Source organism: Polypterus senegalus, chromosome 2 (assembly GCF_016835505.1).
Source record: "Polypterus senegalus isolate Bchr_013 chromosome 2, ASM1683550v1, whole genome shotgun sequence".
Taxonomy (NCBI): Eukaryota; Metazoa; Chordata; class Cladistia; order Polypteriformes; family Polypteridae; genus Polypterus; species Polypterus senegalus.
This window is the reverse complement of record NC_053155.1, coordinates 291,611,921-291,620,849: the sequence shown is the minus strand read 5'-3', so window position 1 is coordinate 291,620,849 and position 8,929 is coordinate 291,611,921. Positions and strand designations below refer to the sequence as shown.

The 8,929-nt window shown below is 38.6% G+C and overlaps 1 protein-coding gene across 1 annotated transcript in view; it reads left to right on the top strand.

Annotated features, from left to right (window-relative positions):
• The first annotated feature begins 7,159 nt into the window (after nucleotides 1-7,159).
• The window catches only part of trmt9b (tRNA methyltransferase 9B), a 39,990-nt gene continuing 38,220 nt past the window's right edge, over nucleotides 7,160-8,929 (top strand). The window contains exon 1 of the mRNA XM_039745770.1: nucleotides 7,160-7,442. The gene's annotated coding sequence lies outside the window, so the exon portion shown is untranslated. The remainder of the gene's footprint in view (nucleotides 7,443-8,929) is intronic.

Below are 8,929 nucleotides of genomic sequence, written 5' to 3'. Positions count from 1 at the left end.
GCCCCTTATTGGGTGCCACAAAAAGGGGTAATATGGTGAACAAATGTGGTGAAAGGTCGGTACCCATTAGCTAAATCTGACATGCCCAGCGATTTTCAATCATTTAAATTGACATGGTCCGGTGACATGATCAGCAACTGCAGTCAGCAAGTATGACACACCTCATGACTAAGTCACATAATGTGATATCAAGTTTAAGTGACAAGTCACATAAGTGACATTAGAAAACATGCCTCTTTGCTAACCATCTTGAGCATATACAGTACAGCTGCAAAACATGTCAACCAGCTCCCCTTTTTTAGCAAGTTAGTTTCTATCTAGCATAGTGTTATGATTTCCATCCATCCATTGTCTAACCCGCTGAATCCGAATAGGGTCATGGGGGTCTGCTGGAGCCAATCCCAGCCAACACAGGGCAGGAACCAATCCTGGGCAGGGTGCCAACCCACTGCAGGACACACACAAACACACTAGGGCCAATTTAGAATCGCCAATCCACCTAACCTGCATGTCTTTGGATTGTGGGAGGAAACCCATGCAGACACTGGGAGAACATGCAAACTCCACGCAGGGAGGACCCGGGAAGTGAACCCGGGTCTCCTAACTGCGAGGCAGCAGCGCTACCACTGCGCCACCGTGCCACCCGTGTTATGATTTGTATTTTTTAAAAACTGATTTCTCTTTGTATACATTTTTCCAAATTTGAGAAGGTGGTTGTAGGGGTTTTGTTACACAGAGAACTGAATGTATATTTACTTCTGGTTTCTATGAAGATTTACCATTTCACTAAGTCATTTTCTATTTTCATTATGTTTTTGTAGTTACTGCAATGACAGTTTGTTTCTCAAATAGGCACTGCCGCTTTGTGGGTTTGTTGCCTAGATGTGACGGTTGGTCATTGTGGGCATAGACTCAGAGGTAGAATGATTGTATCAAAATAGATAATTGACTACCACACCCAAGACTATGGATATTGTGAAAGAACTTTGGCTTTGCAACTTTTTCTGCTTATAATTTTGAGCTTTTGCTAATTTGCTTTGTTTATAAATTGATTCTTGGTTAGTGTTTTGGTTTACACCAATTTTTCACCTGGTCTGTTCAAAATATTAGCACACTTGTGGCCTGCCTTTCACAGAACATCTATGGAGTAACTGCAATAGTAACCTTCTTCTCTCTACTTTAAAATTTTGTTCTCCATCATTTGTTAATTTTGAATTTTTCTGCTAATTGCTTAAGTACTGTATATTTTATGTTTATTGATTTTTGCAGGCCAAGAAGATGTCACTTTGCTTGACCAATAACAAATGATTCGGCACATTTTAGTTTATACATTTAATTTACCTCTGAAACACATAACACCTTAATGTGATGCATTCAGGCTGCCAATTACTTTCACTAAATCTGAGTTAGAGGGAAGCAACTACCCCTATGGGCAGAGTTCAAGTACCCTAATGGAGGTCATTGTGAGATTGACAAATGAATTGTTATAGTTGCTCCGATTTTGCTAATATTGTAGAGGAATGTAATAATAAAGCAGGAAGTAAGTCCTTCAGGGTAGATCTTTCTTTACACGTTACACTTCATTCCTCTTCCTCACCAGTGGAGAGGTGTTTTTGGCAGTAACTGTCAGTAGATGCAAAGGATAGGAGATCCCTCTGTATGTTTGCTGGGCTCACACTCCTTGATAGTTGAGAATATTAACAATGAAGTGTACAATGAGTACCTCAGACTAGAACCATTGCTTCTCTGCAATATGATGGGCCAATTCAAGAGTCTGGGGCAAGAAATGAAGATGATCCCTAGACACCTCTCTTAGGAGGTACATGAGACTTGTTCTACTGGGAAAGTATCTGGGGAAAGGCCCTAAAGAAATTATATCTCTCAGCTGGTTGGGGAGCACCTGGGATTTCTCCAGAAGTAGTGGATAATGTTGCTGACAACACCATCATCTATTGTCAGATGCAGTGTCGGTCAAAGTGTCCCTCACCGGGATAAGCAAACACAGAGCAAAGAGAAGCTAAAGAGAAAGAGTAGATGAGTGTTTTTCATTATTATCAGTTAATAATCAGGGTGTTCATTAACTCATTTGATTTGGATTTTAGCTGATTTTCATCCTCTGTAATGTTTTTCACTGTGTTCTACAGTATAAAGACTGCCTTCTGTAAATCATTTGCACTTCTCTTTATCTGGCCTCTTTATTTTGTCTCAACATTGATTTATACCGGTGGCACAATACCCATTTGGTTACTAATGCTTCCTAACAGTGCTCAGGCTTGATTTTTGGCTGAATAACAATTATTACATTATTATATTATTATCACTAAGATTACAACCTGCCTGAAGAAGGGGCCTCAGTTGCCTCGAATGCCTGATATTGTAATCTTATTAGTTAGCCAATAAAAGGTGTCATTTTGCTTGACTTCTCAAAGCATCCACCGCGGCTAACATAGTACAACACCCTACTACTACAGCTGAGTAACAGTCAAATATTCAAAGATCACATAAACTCCAGCGGCTCCAAGTACCTACCAAGGACAAGCAGTTAGGATGAGTGGTAAATATAATGTGAACTGTTTTCATGTAGCAGCAGATATAAGGCAAGAAACACTTATGGATGATGTGCCAGGTCACCACAAACACACATACATGACAGGGAGGTTAAGGGCGGTTAGTAAAAGTTATAGCAGGTCCTGGCATTGTTGAAGGAAAAAACAGACTGAAAACATACAAGTGCCATCAAAAAGGTAGGTGTTTAGGAGATCAAACAGGCACTGGGAGGTGGCACTGCTACTTTTCAAGACACTTTTTTGTGAATTTAGCTTTTGAACAGTACAAGTGCAGATTATGCCTAAAATGATTCTGTGAATGTATGGTTGTTTTTGACCTCATGAATTGTTTATAAGAAGAAACTGGATCCGTAAACTTTTCACCATTCTTTTGGTTGAGAACACACTGAGGATCTTAGATAAAGTATATTGTAACTCAGTCATGCAATCAAGGAGACATACTAATGATCAGAGTTTTGGTAATTATGTTAAGTGCTTTCAGCATGTGGCCATTGGAACAATTAAGACTACTTAACTTCAAAAAAGACATAAATAATATTTGTATGGAATCCACGTGCTGCTACAGTGCTTTACTATAATGAATAAAATAAAATGAATAACTTGTAGCCTGAGGTACTCTAGCAGGTTGGGAGCATGCACTGATTACAGGTGGTTTTGAAAATCTAATTAGACTGAGGTGAATTTTACACTTGGCTTTCAATTAAATCGGCATTACAGTGACCAAGTGTTAATTTAAATCCAGATATTAATGTTATAAGACCTTATGTATATATGGACTAAAGTTTTACATGACTTGTAAGGAAACATTATTGAAGTCAGTGTAGTCTACTGGCTAAAATATTAAATCATAAAAAATAAAGCTGGCTAGCATTTAGTGTTCTAGTTAGAAACAATTATATACTTTAAGTAATTATATTTATGATTTGTAATTGACTTTCAATAAAAGCATCAGAATAATAAGAATCATAAAAGCAAATATTTGGAATTCTGAACAAATTTTTGCAAAATTCTATATAGAAACTGCATATTTATTTAATGTATAAAATGCATACGATGCAAGAAATAAAAAATACTGACCATAAATACAGGGGAAATCTTATATATAAACGTCAACGCGTGGAAGTGTGTGTGTGTCTCTATGGCCCAGAAGTGAGAGTTAGAGTCGTGCTACGGTCTCCACCTCCAAAGATACACAAGCGAGGCCAGCACATCAGCAAAATGAAACATCTGTAGAGAGAGTCACTCGCTAGAAATGTGGGGAGCACATCAGCAAAACAGTGTTCCTTTTAATTTTCCTCCCGCTGCTAAAACACAAGCGAGGCAAGCATGTTGGCAAAATGAAACCTCCAAAGAAAGACAGTCGCTTAGCCACTAATGTGCAAAAAATGCAAGCAAAACAAAACCTCCTAGGATAGAGATGCCCAGAGTAGTTCCTTTCAATTACCTCACATCTCTACATTTCCATTTTTTTTCTGATGATTTCAATAGTTTCTAGGACCCCATGCTTTTTACACCCTCTCATCTCAGGTTATTAATATAATCCTTTAGGTTAGTTGCTTTCAGTCAAGGTCCTAGAGGACCACTGTGATGTCAAGAGTTTTTCTGGGATCCCCAAAACTGAAGATGTAGTCCTGGTTCAGGTTTTTTCCAATGAATTTCTTAACTCAATGTCAATCTTGTTATTACCTGAACTACTTGTTTAATTATACATCTGGCTTTTCTTGTTTGCTGTCAAGGAAAATTAATAATGATATGACTTTTATTTTCTGAGGCTCAGAAGGTCACTTCCTGCTGCAATGACATTAAAGGTATAGGGATCTCTTAATTTCCAGTATTTTTGTCCAAATTTAAATTCACTTGGCTGCCAAGCATTTTGAGTTGTTTGTTTTTTAGACTTTTAAAATTTTTGTAACAATCCAAGATACGGCAAAGAAGGACTGACACATGGGCACAAGCAAATATATGGCTGAAATAGTTTTTATTGTCAAATAATGCAAAGAGTACCCGACACGTGTTTCGCCCTAATTCTGGGCTCATCAGGCGTACACACTCAATGCACTCCCTCTCGGAAATCGAAACTATTTCAACCATTCTATGATCTACTTCTCGCAACTGAAAGAGGGCACCGTGGCGGACTTTAGCCGACTTGCTGACCAACCACAAGCGTTACCTGGAAGGTAACCACCCACACAGTCAGATTGTGATTCAGACTACGAATGCCTTGAATATATACAGTATATATATATATAATACAGTGGTACCTCATTATACGTCCGCTTTGGAATAAGTCCAGCTTGGTATAAGTCCTGTTTGGATGCGAAAAATTTTGCTTGGTATACGACCTTTGTTTGGAATACGACTCGTGTGCTAGAACACCGCGCGCTACCCTCGTTTACCTCTCTCGAGACAAAGCCACGACTGCCCACGAGTGTCAGTACGCCAGTTGCTAGCATTCAGTGAACAACTCGCGCTATAACTCTATGTGAAGTTTCACGTGATTTTGTGTTTTTTCGCGTAAATTTGAATTGATTGTTGAAAAGTATGAAGGTGGCATGCGTATCCGGGACTTGGCTGCTGCATGCCGAGGACGACGGTATCTATGATTGTGAAAAACAAAGACGTTATTAAAAAGTAAAGTGAGGTTAAATTTTCATTTATTTCATCTTAATTGCTTTTGTATTTATGTATTTTAGTATTAAGCAGTGTTTAAATATATTTTATACAACCCCATCAATGTATAATATTCCAATAACAATAGGATTTTTTTTCATGGGAACGGATTAATCATTTTCCCTTTATTTCTTATGGGAAAGATTTGTTTGGTATACGTCCTGTTTGGTATAAGTCCAAGGATCTGGAACGGATTAAGGACGTATACCACGGTACCACTGTATTTCTTTGACTATGTTTCATCATTATGATACATTTTGTGTTTATATTGCACTAGCAAAATACTCGCTTCGCAGCGGCGAAGTACTGCCTTAAAATTTTTATTAAGAAGAAAAGTAAACCTTTTTAAACTGAGGGAAAATATACCAATAATTATTTTTTACGGATCTCTTTGTATACCACATTGTCAGTTCTGCCCTCCAGTTGTAATATGACCAAGCTGTGCGCTGAGCTTACTCTTGAGCATGCAACGTACAGTTGGCCATGTGAAAAGCAATCTTGCCTCAAATCAATGGCAACCTTTTGTAGGGTCTGTCCCTGAGACTTATTAATTGTCATTGCGAAACAGAGCCTTACTGGAAATGGGAGGCTTTTGAATTGAAATGGGAGATCAGAGGGTATAATGGGGATGCGAGGAATATAAACTCTCTCCCCTGAGCCACTGCCAGTAAAAATAGTTGCCTTAATTAGGTTCTTTTGCAGACACATGACCTGAAGTCTCGTTCTGTTACAAATTTTCGGTGGCTTTAAGTTTCTCAGTAACATTATTGGTGCCCCAGCCTTCAAAATTAGATTATGCTCAGGAGTGCTTGGAGGATTCAGAGTGTGGAGAAACTCTACCGGATAGTGCACCATATCTTCCACTTCTACAACTGAATCCACAGACTGATATGTTTTCGGTTGTGAAGGTAGTTCTTGAAGTAAACTGTGGTTTATAGTCGTAGTCATGTCATTTCTTGGTGTCAGGATAGCTCTCTCCCTCAACCATGACACGTCATTTTCATTGGAAAGTTCAATATAGTGGCTGACATTGGCATCATACCACCGAAATAAGTACGTACATCGGTTTCGGTTGCCGCAGAGAAGCCGCCTATCAAATTTCGTGAAGATGGGGCCATAAATAAGAAAGTTTAACATGGTGGACGTTGTCGACCGTTATGACTGTTATGCGTAGAATTTTCTAAATGAAACCTGCTTAACTTTTGTAAAAAAGCTGTAAGGAATGAGTCTGCCAAATTTCAGTCTTCTACCTACACGGGAAGTTGGAGTATTAGTGATGAGTGAGTCAGTGAGGGCTTTGCCTTTTATTAGTATAGATTATTTTTTTCATAGTTTATTTGCAAGTATATTTAATGGCACGCTGGGCCTCATAAATGGAATTGGGTTTTGTAAGAATAACTGAAGAAATGAAAAAAAACCGCAAAAACCTTAACTTTGGGTGACCCACTACTCTGAGTTGGGTTAGCCTAAGCATAGTTAAAACTGTTACTGTATGTTATATAGGAAAAACGTCAGCCACTGTGGTCCCCCTAATTTAGGAAGAAACAAGCTTTGAATCAATTTCGGTGTCGGGCTTGCTGTAATAATAATGTTCCAGTAAAGCTGGGCATACTGGAAAAATGATTGTATAAGAACAGTTGCAATGAAAGAAAATGTAATAACTCGTTCAAAAAAGGAAAAGTAAAATAACAAGTTGTGATCCTGCCTGGCGCTTGAACTGCCTAACCTGTCCAACAGCTCGAACTGGAAGGAATGTTCAACTTTTACATTAGGTCTGAAGCCTTCGTTCCTCACGCAGCTAGACGAGGCCATTTGCGCGTCTCCGGCGATCTGCAAGCGAGTCAAGTGGCCTCGGGGGTTTGTGCGCGCGTCACGTGACCGCGCGGCGTTGACGTTGCCCGCCTGGCGGATGCTCACTCGCTCGCAGAGACTAGTCAGCCTTCTGCGGCCACACAAAAGACACTAAGGGGGACAATGAGGGCAAAGAAATATGGTTGTTCACAGCTGCTGTACTGTAAACAAAGCGTGGAGTAGAAGTTACGGTTTTGTCTTTTTTGTTTTGATGACTTTTGAACGGCGCTAGTATTTTTTGCAAAACCCAGCAATTAATTAAAAAAAAAGATGGATGGACCCTATAATTGGACAAGCAAGCGATTAGCGACAACGACAAAGACTTTACGCAGAGAGTGGCTCGTAGTATGTACAGTAAGTGCAGAGTTTTATAACATGCAATTAAAACTGCAGAAAGTATCCTTTTTGTTCGCATATTTTTTTGGTAACAGCGCGACTGACTAATCAGGAGTTATTATGACGTGTAATTTGTGAAAAAACAAGTTATTAGAAGCCTATGTACCCCTTAAATTAATGACAGACTCGAGCTTTACGAGAAAGCAGAGTTATCTGATAAAACGATTTGTCTCTGAATACTTGAGCACATAAAAAGAATTACAAATGTACTTTTCGGTAATTCAGTCCGTTTTTTTTTATTGTGTTTTACCAGATAGGCATGTGCAAAAGTATTCTGACCTCCTCCAGTAAAGTTTCTGACGGCAGCTGTGCACTTTTGTTATGAAAAAAAAAAAATAAAAATAGAAAAGTAAAGTGTAAGGTAAAAATAAGCCAACCTGAGCGAATCCCTTCTGTGTTGTTGGGGATCGCGCTGCTCAGAAATGGTTAAAAGTGGACGCGTTTCGGGCGTCTCATAGCAACTAAGAGATAAGCGGAAAACAGGCCCGATTTACAGGGGACTCTAATTAAAAGTTATAAAAGTGTTTTCCTCCAGTGTTTATTTCTATGATTTTTGGAAAGATATCCATAAAAACTTAAAATGATCATGTTGTCATGGGCTTTTGTGGAAATACAGCCTTCTTTGCGAAGCTCCGCCCATTACACTACATCTATTCCTTGGTGTATTTGCATTTTAATGAATCACTCAATTCAGCGTATTTACTGCATTAAGAACAAGCTCAGGCTCGCACAGCTACTAACAGTTGGGTAAACAGGTTTAACTTGTATACTGTCTACGTTTTTTTTGTAATTGTTAAATACACATATTCTTCAGTTTGTGGGAAACTGACCTGTGTGTGTGTTTTCCATAATTTGGTATCCATTTCTTATTGTTACTCCCCAAAATTAAATTTTTAAAATATTACGTTTGTACTTAAGTTTAAGTACATTTCATACATCAAAGAACTAGAGTCAGAATTATAAGATATACAGTGGTGTGAAAAACTATTTGCCCCCTTCCTGATTTCTTATTCTTTTGCATGTTTGTCACACAAAATGTTTCTGATCATCAAACACATTTAACCATTAGTCAAATATAACATAAGTAAACACAGAATGCAGTTTTTAAATGATGGTTTTATTATTTAGGAGAAAAAAATCCAAACCTACATGGCCCTGTGTGAAAAAGTAATTGCCCCCTGAACCTAATAACTGGTTGGGCCACCCTTAGCAGCAATAACTGCAATCAAGCGTTTGCGATAACTTGCAATGAGTCTTTTACAGCGCTCTGGAGGAATTTTGGCCCACTCATCTTTGCAGAATTGTTGTAATTCAGCTTTATTTGAGGGTTTTCTAGCATGAACCTCCTTTTTAAGGTCATGCCATAGCATCTCAATTGGATTCAGGTCAGGACTTTGACTAGGCCACTCCAAAGTCTTCATTTTGTTTTTCTTCAGCCATTCAGA